Here is a 12,413-nt window from a genome sequence, read left to right on the forward strand (position 1 = left end):
GACAAGAAATTTTCCCATAAGTCTCAGAAATTGACTATATTCATTAAGTTCATCTTGGCTAACCTCTGAAAATAGGAAAACTTTCTTCTAAATCTGATCAGGACCTATGGAAGTAGCTCAGTGGTGAGTCTGCAAATCGCATGTACAAAGACCTTGGATCTGGACCCAGCACCAATTAATAAATATTTTAAACATTTACTAAAACTTTAATTTTAACCAATGTCCAATTATGGTAATATCAAAGGGGAAAGAAAAACATTTACTGGATTCCCCATCTGGCCCCAGGACATGATGTCAAAGCCAACTTCACAGGTGCAACAGACACAGAAAGTGGGTAAGAGTCTGCCTTCCACCTCCATCTCCCTCCCACACAGGCAGATCTAGTCCTGATTTCCATGAGCTTCCTCATTAATAAGAAGTCATGAGGCCAGGCCCATGAACAAAGAGCTTGCAGACGCCCTGGTTTAGTCCCTATTTGCTGCTTACTAATTGCATGCTCATTGCCAAATCCCAGCACACCTTCAGGCTTCAATTTTCTCTCCTATGCCATGCAGATCACATTTATCCAAAGTCCTTATGAGGATGGCAGAGCACAGTGAGTGCAAAATCCTGCCACTGGGACAGCACGCCCTGGTCACCAGGACCATCCCCTAGAGCTGCTGACCCACCACTGACAGCAGCTCCCTGAGCTGAGTGTGTGAAGGACTGAGTCAAGAGACAATGCCTGAATTTACCCTGGGTTGAGCCATACCTAAGATGTGTGACCTGGGCAACTCACAAGTCCTCTCTCGGTGACAGTTTCTATACTAATACATATGATTCTGCTCATGCCAGAATCTAGCTGTGATACACAGAACAGGTCAGAAGTCCCAGAACATGAAGAAGCTCTTTGTATCAGGTTGTATCTCTGCACTAATCTACATTCAGGGCCTCAGAGCTTAACTACCAAGTCTTGCTTTATACCAATGATTGGCCAGCAAGTCTGTCATCACTGCTGGACCCTGTATTAATCCCATGAAGACCTGAACTGCTCTGGCCTTCTGAACTTCAGTCACCACTTGGCAGTCAGCACATGAAGATGTGTCTTTGAATCTATGGCTATTGATCAGGGATGGCTCATGAGTGGTGGGTCAGGAGCCCTCCCTGTCCTCTTGACACCTCTCACCAAGTGTCCTAGGAAGGCCTTCAGAGGCGTTTTCAAGCTTACCCATACCCTTTATACAACTAACAAGCAATTTCTCTCCTGTACAATGTGCCCCCAAATGCTTTCTCCTCTCTAGCCCAGGACTACAGCCTTCTGGGTCCTTCTATAGCCACAAATGACAGCTGATTTAAAGGAATTCCTGACTGCATCCATCACAACCTCACTATCAAGATAGTTTAAAAGAAAATGTGCCGGTGATTCCTATCACTGTAGTCTCACAGAACAAGGGTGTCCCTTTGCAGAATGCAGAGTGGCTCCACCCACTAACACACAACTAACCTTTAAAGCCTCCTGGGTCACCTGGGCCTTGGGCAATGGGCTGTGAGAGAGAAAGCTTATTCTGATACCAGTGCGCAGAGTAAGTGAGAAAAGTGAGTGGCTGGCACCTAGATAGCATTAAGCCTCCATCAAAGAGTAGCTACTACCTCAGGGAGGAAGATCCTGGGAACAAGGGAGAAACACCTGTCTGGCAACAACTGCTAAGGCTCAACCCCATAAGTAACAGCCCAAAGGGGGTCTACTGGATAGCCCCAAGGGCACTGCCTTCTGTAGGGTCAAGGTCAAGCCAGACTGCTAGGAAGTCTGAATCACCTTCCTGGAGAACCTCCCCAATTCCAGGTACTACAACTTAAGCCCCCACTGAACTGGAGGGCATAGAGGTGGGATGTAAATAAAATCCTCCAAAATCAGGGCCTTGAGTTGTCCCAGAAAACAACCACAACCCAGGAATGTGGAGTGAGGTCAAGGCCTGGAATCAGGGCTCAAAGCCCTGTCTTTGGAGACCATTCAAACTCTTTGCATCTCAGATACTAGAGGTGCTGCCAGGGAGTTGGTTACTACAGCCTAAGAGGAAGGGGTTCCCTCAAGAGATCCAGATGTCAAGTTCTAGTCTCCTTCAGACTTTTCTCCCCACCAGGAAACAGTCTGAAAAATGGTGAAATGCTAGGCAGGTACTTAGAAACACTTGTGATTGCAGGTAGAGAGTTAGTCACTGCTAACATCATGTGAAGTTCACTGCTAACATCCTTGAAGTTGCTTCTTTGTTTCAGAACTGCTCTTTAGAAAATTCCTAGAAGAACCAGCATAAACCAGTCAAAAATACAAAGCTCCTCTTCAAAGGGCAAACTTTGCTCAATCTAACTCATTATAATGCTAAATTATCTGCTCTAAATGAAGTGCAGCTGCCATTTGTTTGATTTCGTACTGGGAATAGAAGCCAGGGTGCTTTACCATTTTTGTGGTAGAGATTTCTCAGAAGAAGGGAAAGAGAACATGATGCCCTCTATATCATTGTGAGGCCTCGGGGAAATTGGTTTTGAACATTCTTGCTACTTTGTAGAATAGAAATATACTGCTCAAACAAGAATGTATATTACCTCATATGAAGACAAATTTAGTATGTAAAAGGAAACTAACAAAACTATATAAGGGATCTCTCTCTACACAAAATGCTCAGCCTTTGGATAAGAATCCACTGAGCCTGAATGGACACAAATAAACACTGCTTCATGTTGAATACCCTGGTGTCCCCTATCTGTGTGAGAATCCCATGCAACATTTTATTTTGATTTGTTTGAGGCAGGATCTCACTTATCTTATCCTTCTCATTGCTATATATTTATAATGACCAGCTTGCTTAGAAGTGTTTACATCCTATGAGAAGTGAAAAGAACATCTGAAAAAGGATCTTGAAGACTCTTAAATAAATAGTAGTTTTCAAAAACTGACATGAAAACCAACTCAAGTTTTAAGCTTCTTCTTTAGAAACATTAGATATGCTGTACTGCTTAAAAATAACTTATTGAAACTGATTTGTGCCCATGTTTACAACTCTTCTAAAATTACTCTTAAAATAGTCTAATGTGAGGGTTTTTCTTGGCAATAATTCACATGGCTTGTATAGAAACTCTCAAGAGGCTTGGAGATGTAGTTGAGTGCTAGAGAGCTTGCCCAGCATGCAGGCCTTGAAGTTTAACCACCAACACTGCAAGCAAAGGAAAGGGAGAAAGAAGGAAGGAAGGATGGAAAAAAAGAGGGGACAGGAGGTGATGGAAAGGAATGAGTCACTAAAACAAAAGGGCAAGTGGTACAAATATAAACATATGAAGTACTAGTTCTTTAAAATTTTTACAGACCTTGAGAATTTTAGTGATATCAAACTGGGTGACATTACGACTGTGTAGAGTTCTGCCTTGGCCTGTCCTAAACCAACCAATGGGTGAGTGACCTGGAGATGACTCCTCTCTGGCTTGATTGCTACAGTCTTGAATCTGTGCTGCTTCAGGATGCACAGCATAATGAAGGGGCCAAGACTTCTTTGACAGGGAGCATGAGTGTGCTAGGCCCCTGGAATACCATGACCAGGGCTCCTGATAGGCATGCCCACAGCTCCCCTCGCCCCCGGCCAGCTGATGGTTCACAATGGTCTGCTCCGTTGCCTAGTGCATGTTTGTTTCTAACCAAAGGCATGAGTGTCCACAGCCTGTTTTGGTGAGGCTGAGCATGGTGTGGTTGTTGAGGGAATAGTCAAAGTAGACTTAGAATGATGGAGGGGCAATGGCTGCCCCTCAGCCCTACTTGCAGGTGGTCCTGGAAGAAGTAAGCAGAGTTGTGGTGTGCATTGTCTGAAGATTTGGAAACACACACTAGTTTTTATGGCTGTTCATGGGAATTGGTGATATGTACAGCTATTGGATTTTTTGTTGTTCTCTTGTTTCTGTGGCAAAGTTATCAGTCTGTGAGAAGCAGGTGTTACATGAGAAGAGAAAAAAAGCTTGCTTTAAAACTTTCTGGACTACTTGGAGAAAAATGTGAACTACTTGAAAAAATTAGCCTTGTTTAAAAACAGTATGAAGGCTTAGAGTCACTAAAAGATTCCATTTTGGTGAAGAAGTCAATAGAAGCAGAAAATTTGGAGGCAATATATGAAAATCTGGATAGGTCCATATATACACTTGAGGATGAAATACTCTTTCTAGAAAAAGAGCTAAAAGAAGAGAAAACTAAACATTGTCAACAGGATGAATTGAAGGTGGATATATAAAAAAGATTAAGGTCCTAGAAAATGAATCAAAATCCCTCAAATCACAAATACTTGAAGCTAAGAAAGTGTTGAGAATATTTCAAATGAATGAAGAAGTTACGGTAGGTACAAAAGAGGCTTGGAATGAAAATTCCCAACTTCAGGAAAGTCAGAAACAGCATTTAAAAGAAGTTGAGGTATGAATAGAAAAAGTGAATGGCCTTAATAAACAAAAAAATGATATTAGAACACTCTAAAATACATGCAGAACAAGTTCTAAGAGATAAAGGAAATCACATTAAGTCTCTGACTGAACACTTGCTGAAGATAAAAAAAAAGATGAAAGTTGGAGTTGGAAATGGAAAATGAATCAGAAATTGGTGCTCACTTAGAAGATAAGCCCAAAGGGGCTTTGAAGAAACTGGTTTATGTTGCTAAGTTAAAGGCCTCTTTACAATCTTAGAGAAAGAAATCAACTTTTTACTTTATTATCTGAAGTAATTGAAACAAAGGAAGATGTTATCCAACATATTAAAAATCTTAAGACAGAACAAGTATCTTTGCAAGCAAAAAATACACAGTTTGAAAGTGAGAATCAGAATCTTCAGCTGAAAGTTAAAATCATGATGGAACTATATCAAGAAAATGTAATGGAACTCCAAAGGAAATTAATAGGAGAGGAATTTTACTGGGTAGAGAAGGAGGAGAAACTTTCCAAAGTGGAAAAAAAAAAGATTAGCCATACAACTAAACTGCTGGAGACCTATAGAAAGCAAGCCAAAGATCTTGAGGAAGAATTTGAGAGAACCACTCATTTTTATCAGGGGCATGTTATGTACTATGAGAAAAAAGCACATGGTAATGAGTTGGCAGCTCAGAGTGCTGAACGATACCTCAATGATTTAAGGCAACAAAATGCTCACTACAGAGAAAAATTAACTGAAATGGAGTTCAAATTTAAACTTGTAGAAAAAGATCTTTCTGTGCCTGATGTTTCAAATACAGCCTTTGGCAGAGAGAATTCCCCAAATGGTCCCTCACATTTGGGTCAAGCTTCATGCGAAACAAGTCCTTCTCATTCAGAAAATAAGGGTCCACTCATACTTTCACCTTTGGTGAAAGAGGGAGGAGATAGAGGTTCAAGGGGCCCAGAGAATCCTCTGGACCATCCGACTAACAATGAAAGAAGGGAATCAAACTGTGATAAGTTAACTGATCCTCAGAGAGCACTTTTCGACACTGGGCCCCTGGCACCTCCATGGGAACAGGCCCATAGGATAATGATCCCTCCACCAGACCAACCCATATTCTAATCCACAGCTTCCTCTACAAAGCCAAGATGGATGTTATTCTAATTATGGTAGACGACCTGGATCAGCAGAACTCAGAAGTTCCACTATGCTGCCTTTGGATAAAATGGATGAGCCTACATCTTCAGAAATGGAATCCAGTAGAAATGAAATCGAAGTCAATCTTGGTGATTCCAAATTGCCTGATTCATCTCTCCCTGCTGAAAACCAAGGAACTGGCTCTGGCTTTGCTTTCTCACCTTTACCTCCAATCAGAGGTTCATTGTTTCCAGTGGATCCAAGGAGTCAGTTCATGAGAAGGCCCTTTTCCCCTTCACCTATTCCAGGAAACATGTATGGAGCATCTCAAGAGTATCTTCCACCAGGCCCATCACCGCCTCCATTTCCAATGGGACCATGGTGTTTTCTTCATAATCTCCCCCCAAGAGCTGTATTTCTTCCCTGGTCTCCCACCCCAGCATTCTGAAAGTATATTTGAATTCCCTTCAGGGTTGATTCCACCTTCAAATGAACCTGCTACTGAACATTCAGGAGCACAACCAGAAACTTGACAATAGTTTTTATCTGCCTTTAAAAGTAATATATCTCTCATTTTTAATTTAAGTAATTGCTTTTGAGTGATTATACATTTTTTCCAATTGAAGCTCAATTGAATGGTAATTCTTAGGATATATTTTGTAAATAAAGATGGTTTAAATATTAATCTTATGAGTAAATTATTTCCATTTTATCTTGTTCTAGAGAGTATAGCATTTAATTTGAATACTGCATTATTATAGGAGTAACAACCGAAGTTTTATATATGTAATTTTGCAGTTGGGGATATTTTAAACTCCAGACAAAGACTTTCCTTTATACAAAGAAATGTATTTACTGTGATTGTAGCAAATTTGAAAGTAACTTTATGCTTAATGAAAGATTTTAGTTGATTTAAAGTCATGTTTATTATTGATAATGATAATAAAAATCAGCTAGTTTTTCTATTAAAAAAAAAAGAATAACTAGAGCATATTAAGAGTAAACCAGAGAACACAACTAAACATGTCATGGAAATAGGAGACTTCAAAAAAAGGTTCCAGTTCTTAGAAAACTTGTAGGAATTTGGAGACCATAATTTAAATTCACTCTGTCCCTATTTTCCCTAATATCTTCTTTATTTTATGCCTATTCTGCTGTGGTTCACTGATAGGAAGAGTGTCCTAGTCATTGTTTTGTCTTCAGGGAGCATTTTGTAAAATACAAATGAATTATGAGGACTCTGAAATGAAGAAACATAGACATAACTCCAAATTTGTTATTGGTACTTTAGATAGTCATGAAATGACTCTGCTAAACTACTATAAATGTTTGACATTCTTAATCTCAATTTCTGTATCATTGCAAATATGTAACAATTTACAAAACTGCACTAGTCCAGAGGTGACACTTTGAACAATATTTCACTGATAGTGACCAAGAAAGAAGATTTATTAAGAATACCCTAATTAAGAATTAGTGGTTAAAGCTTTTTTTCAAGTGTTAAATATACTCTTCAGTTTTTTCTAAAAGAACATACCTTTAGATCTAAAATAAATGCGGTAATATAATTTTCTTCTTAAATATAAGCAACACCTTTATCACAATTGATGGCCAGTGAAGACTTTCAATGATACTTGAGCCCACAATTAATTTGAATGAGAAACAAGTTGGGCCTTGAAAAAAAAACTCTACAAGTTCAATAAATCGAATCTGTTTTCCCTCGAGAGTAACACTGGTTGTTAAATTGATCCTATAAATAATTTTTACTTTCCAGCATAAAGCATTTCTTGCTCTAAATGAGTGGAAGGCAGTCTACATCCATGGTCTGTATAAAATGGACTTGTGTTCTCCCACTGATATTAATCCAGAACTTCTTCTGTGATAACTACTAAAGAAGAATAGTTGCTAGTATATTTCATGTTTTACCCCAAACAACTGGAAATATGATAATTTCAGGTTGAAAACAGAACTGAAATGCCTAAATACCATGATATAGTCCTATAAAAAGTTATAGCTTGAGAAGAAAAACCTGAAATGTTCTTCTAAATATGACAACATTTATTGAATAAGATTCCAACTTTGTTTACAGCTCTGAAAATGACAGTTAAATAAAATAAAACAATATTAAAAATTGGCAATTTATAGAAAAATAAGGAAGTATTAAGTCCAAAAAATAAGTCATGTATTCTATACATATTTATATGCATTTTACCTAAGTAATTGGGCTGTTATTATAAAAATCAAAATTCCCACAACTAATGAAGAAATCTCCTGATTTTTGAGCTGTTATAATTAAAGCAATAGCCTTTATTACATATAGCATAAATGAATAAGACTAATAGCTACATGATTAAATGTTTTATTTAAAAACATTTTTAGTGATTGATTTACCTTTATTCATTTATTTATATGTAGTACAGAGAATGAAGCCCAGTGCCTCACACATGCTATGCAGGAGCTCTGCCATTGAGTCACAACCCCAGCCCATGATTATTTTTTATTAACCACTAATAATAATCTAAAAAGGAAATTAGTATATCTCCATTATCAAAGAAATACAAGCCCAAAATAATAACCAACAAAAATTAGACCTGAGTTATTTTCTAATGTTCTATTCATTACAGGTATTGTTTGATTCTATAGTGGTTTTACCAAAGGCATGAAATATTTCCTAGCACTTGGCCAGCATCTACGCTTCTACAATAGAGGAAATGGGTATGGTAGAATTTTGCTGAAATGAATTAAATTCATATATTCAGGGATGTCAATATTCATCAAATATGCTATGGACCTGAGAATATTGTTATTGAGTAAAAGGATTGTGTTGAAAATAATATTGAGGTGTGGGGTTGTGGTTCAGCAATAGAGCATTCACCTAGAATGTGCAAGGTCCTAGGTTCAATCCTCAACACCACATATAGATTAATAAAGGTATTGTGTCTATCTACAACTAAAAATTGGTTAACATGGCAAATTTGATATCATGTATATTTTAACTACAATAAAATGGAAAACAAACAACTTAGGGTTGCCAGTGAGGGAGCTATGCGACTAAAGGAATAGACAGGTGGGTTCTCAGTGAGGATGGCAGGTGGCTGAATTTCTATAGGTGTTTTAGATGGTGCCACATCCTGGGATATCCAGTCTGGTGAGGTGTCCATTTGAGGATTAACTTGAGAGGGCTTGTTTGGTGATGGCATGCTGTTCCTAAATCCTTGCCTGAAATTTTGGTTGAGTCATTATGCCACTAGCTATATTAGTATTGGGTCAGAAAAAAACATACAACTTTATTTTTGTTTTTTTTTAACATACAACTTTATGAAGGTCAAAATTATTACAAATGTGGCCTCCTATTCTTAGAGTGTTTTAAAGAAACAGATTCCTGGAAATAAGAAATGACAACTTCCTTTGGGACATGTAAACCTCTATTCAAAACATAAATATACTTTATTAACCCATAGGAAAATTATGGGTTATAAATTACATGACTCACTTTTTTCCTGAGTCCTCTCTCTCCCATTAGCCCACTCCTCTAATGAAAGCACCTCCTGGAGGCTGCAGGGCCTGCTGCCTGAGAACAGTGAGCTCTGCCCTCAGCAACCTTGAATGTGGCTCTGTGGTGAGGTTCAGAGGAAGGCAGGAATGGAGAAGTCTGGGCAGGGCAATGGCATGGTATGACATGACAAGGAATATTCTTGGAGATTCTGCCTTCTGTCTGGAGGACCTGCTGGAGGAACAGGTGTTGAAAGGAACTGTGGCACCAGGGAACATAGGGAAGGAACCATGCAAAGCATGCTGTGAAACCTGGCTTCTCCTAGGAACTTTTCAGTAACCCTGTCTCTCCAACTGTTCTTGGAGAGGTGTGTGTTGTCTGCATATGGGACAAAGTGCCTAGTGGCCCTTCCTTCTTCAAGGATAAACTCAGGGCCTTAAGCAACTTAGTGAGACCCTGTCTTTTTGTGACTGGCTTATTTGAGTTGGCCTAATATTTTCAAGGTTCTCTTGTGTCATAACATGTTATCAGTACTTCACTCCTTTCTTTTGCAAAACAACATTCCATTAGATGGATATGCCATATTTATTAATCTATTTTGTTAGTTGACTGAGTCACTTGTACTTTTTGAGTAACATTGCTGTGAACACTCATATACAAACTTTTGGCTCCACATCTACCTTTGTTTCTCGTGGGTGAACACCTAGAAGTTGAATTGCTGGGTCATTTAGTAACTCTGTGTCTAACATGGAAGGAGTTGCCAGACTGTGCTAGAAAGCAGGCACATCCTTTACATTTCCTTCCCCAGGTCACTGTGTGTCCTTATCCCTGAGAACATATTCTATTGTCCATGTCTTTGATTGTAGCCATCCTTCTAGCCATAAAGTGGTCTTTTGTTATGACTTTGATTTGCAATTCCTTAATGATAAATGATAAATGATGACTGCAAACATAATGATCTTTAGAGAAGTACATATTCAAGTCTTTGGAATCTTTTTAATTGGAGTTTCTTTGTTGTTGTTACAATTCTTTCTATATTTGGGGTAACAGTTATTTTTGAGTTATAATCTATGATTTGCAAATACTTTCTTCCATTCTGTGAGTTGTCAATTAAATTTCTTAGTGCATACTTTGAGGCTCAAATCTTTTATTTTCAACTAAGTTCAACTTACTTATTTTTTCTTTTGTTGCTTAGCTGGTGCCTTATATTAGTGACCACTAGTAAATGGAAGGCCAAAACGATGTATTCCTATATTTTTTCTAAGAGTTTGTAGTTGAAATTTTGCGTTGAGTTCTGTGATATATTTTGATGGTGTGTGTGTGTGTGTGTGTGTGTGTGTGTGTGTGTGTGTATGTGTTTATGTATGAAGGGAGGAAGGGAGTCTGATTCCATTCTTTTCTATGTATGTATCTGTTCTCCCAGCACTCTTTGTTGAAAAATGCCCATGCACTCTTGGTGATGCCTTAGCACATCATAATATTGAGCATACATAAGGATTTTCTGCCAAAACCCATTCATGATTTGTTCTTCAGGATTAGAAGGCATGAAAGCCCCCTCGGTAACAGGTTTGCTCTCTCCATCCTTCCCAGCTCACTGTACAGTGCCCACCAGCAGGTATAGGTATAGCCTGCAGTTACAGAGGCTGGAATGTCTCTGGGCCTCAGGCCCTGAGGAGTCCACTTCTGTTGAGCACTCATGCCCATCCATCTGTGTCCACATGTCAGATTAGCACTTCTGACATAGGACACCCTAGTCCAGCCTACTTGACAAAGCACATGTTCATCTAGACTGGTCAGAGACCCAGGCACATTGAACCCAAAATGGACTGTTAGTCCCCTCAAATGCATAGCTCCAAGTAGCTACCACACAGGTCTCTTCCGAGGATGTCATCCAAAGAGGCACAGGAGCACATTCTCTTCTAATCCATCCATGTAGCAATCAGTTATTGATTGTATGGGTAGGGCCCTTGACACTTTTGACCCCAATTTTTCTGGTGAGGGGAGTGGATTGAGTCTTCTGAATTGATTCCTTTGAGGCAGGAGACAGGTTTATGTTGGCACAAGGAGGAGTAGGCAGCCAGTGAACTGGGCCCCTCTAGATTGTCTTCCTATGTGAACCTCTCCAAGACCCTAAAGGGGTCCTTCCTCCTGGCACTTGGAGCCCTCCTACCCATACATTCAGAACTCTATGAGAGGTAACTGTATACCTTGCACCTGCTCATCTCTGGGCTGATCACCCATTCATCTTTGTGCACAGAACTTTCTGCTTCATTTCTATCGGGTGCCACTCCTTGGCAGAAGTGCACCTCTCTCCACTCACATTTCCTCTCAAAATTGCAAAGACAAAGAGTGTGATTTCTAATTTTGGTATAATTTGAGTTAGACCATCATGCAAACTTTATTTCTCTGAAACATTTTATGTACAAAAGTATGCCCACAATTGTATTTGTATTTTAACTTTTGTTCAAAATTTCATAACAGTTTTACATGCCATAGCTCAGAGAGCATATTAGGATTCACAAACATTAATAAGATACACCATTTTATTTTAAATATTAGATTTCTCAAGATGTGAGTACGTCTTAAATGTAAATATCACAGACTCATAATTATGTGACAATTAATAAGCTTTTAGTTTCCACCCCATACTTTAAGGTTAAAGGAAAACTCCTTAGATATGTTACATTTAGGAGAGTTTCTTAAGCAAGGAAATGAGAATGGAAACAAAATGATTCACTTACTTGTCAGCCTCAGGACTGGGACAGCTTCACAGCACTTATGACTCCCATGTGGCAGGGGAGCACTGATGAAGAGGAACAGTGAGACTGAAAACAGCTTCCCAGGTCACATAGAAGCCCATTCCTAGGATTCTGCAATTCACATGCTCAGCCCTGCCATTTCTGAGACTGGGTTTGATACCTAATATAAATAGAATTCACATGTGACTCAGTAATATGCCACTTGAAATTAAAACAGTGCAAACTGTAAGTCAAGCACAAAAAGAATTATGAACACCATATCACCGGAAAAAAAAATTTCTAATACTTGATCTCTTAGTACCTCTTTGTACTTCAATGATAGTCATTGCATTTACATTTATTAAAAAAGAGATCAATGTTATGAGAATACTAATATTCATTGAACACTTAATTTGATATTTATCCTTAATTAATTTTACGAAGATCAAGGATGCTTTCTAAATTCAGGTCAGTACATTCAAGAAAAAGTTTTTGGATTGATGGTAGACTGGCTTGTTTACTTTACAACAATACAACAGGTTACCCTTTAAATCTTTGTTCAACAAGATACCATTATCAGGGCTGGGGTTATAGCTCAGCAGTAGAGCACTTGTCCCTAACATGAGAG

At 38.7% G+C, this 12,413-nt stretch overlaps 1 pseudogene; it reads left to right on the plus strand.

Moving 5' to 3' along the window:
* Positions 1-6,002, plus strand: part of LOC143398323 (cTAGE family member 2-like) — a 51,644-nt pseudogene extending 45,642 nt beyond the window's left edge.
* Positions 6,003-12,413: the final 6,411 nt, after the last annotated feature.

Source organism: Callospermophilus lateralis, chromosome 4 (genome assembly GCF_048772815.1).
Source record: "Callospermophilus lateralis isolate mCalLat2 chromosome 4, mCalLat2.hap1, whole genome shotgun sequence".
NCBI classification, from domain to species: Eukaryota; Metazoa; Chordata; class Mammalia; order Rodentia; family Sciuridae; genus Callospermophilus; species Callospermophilus lateralis.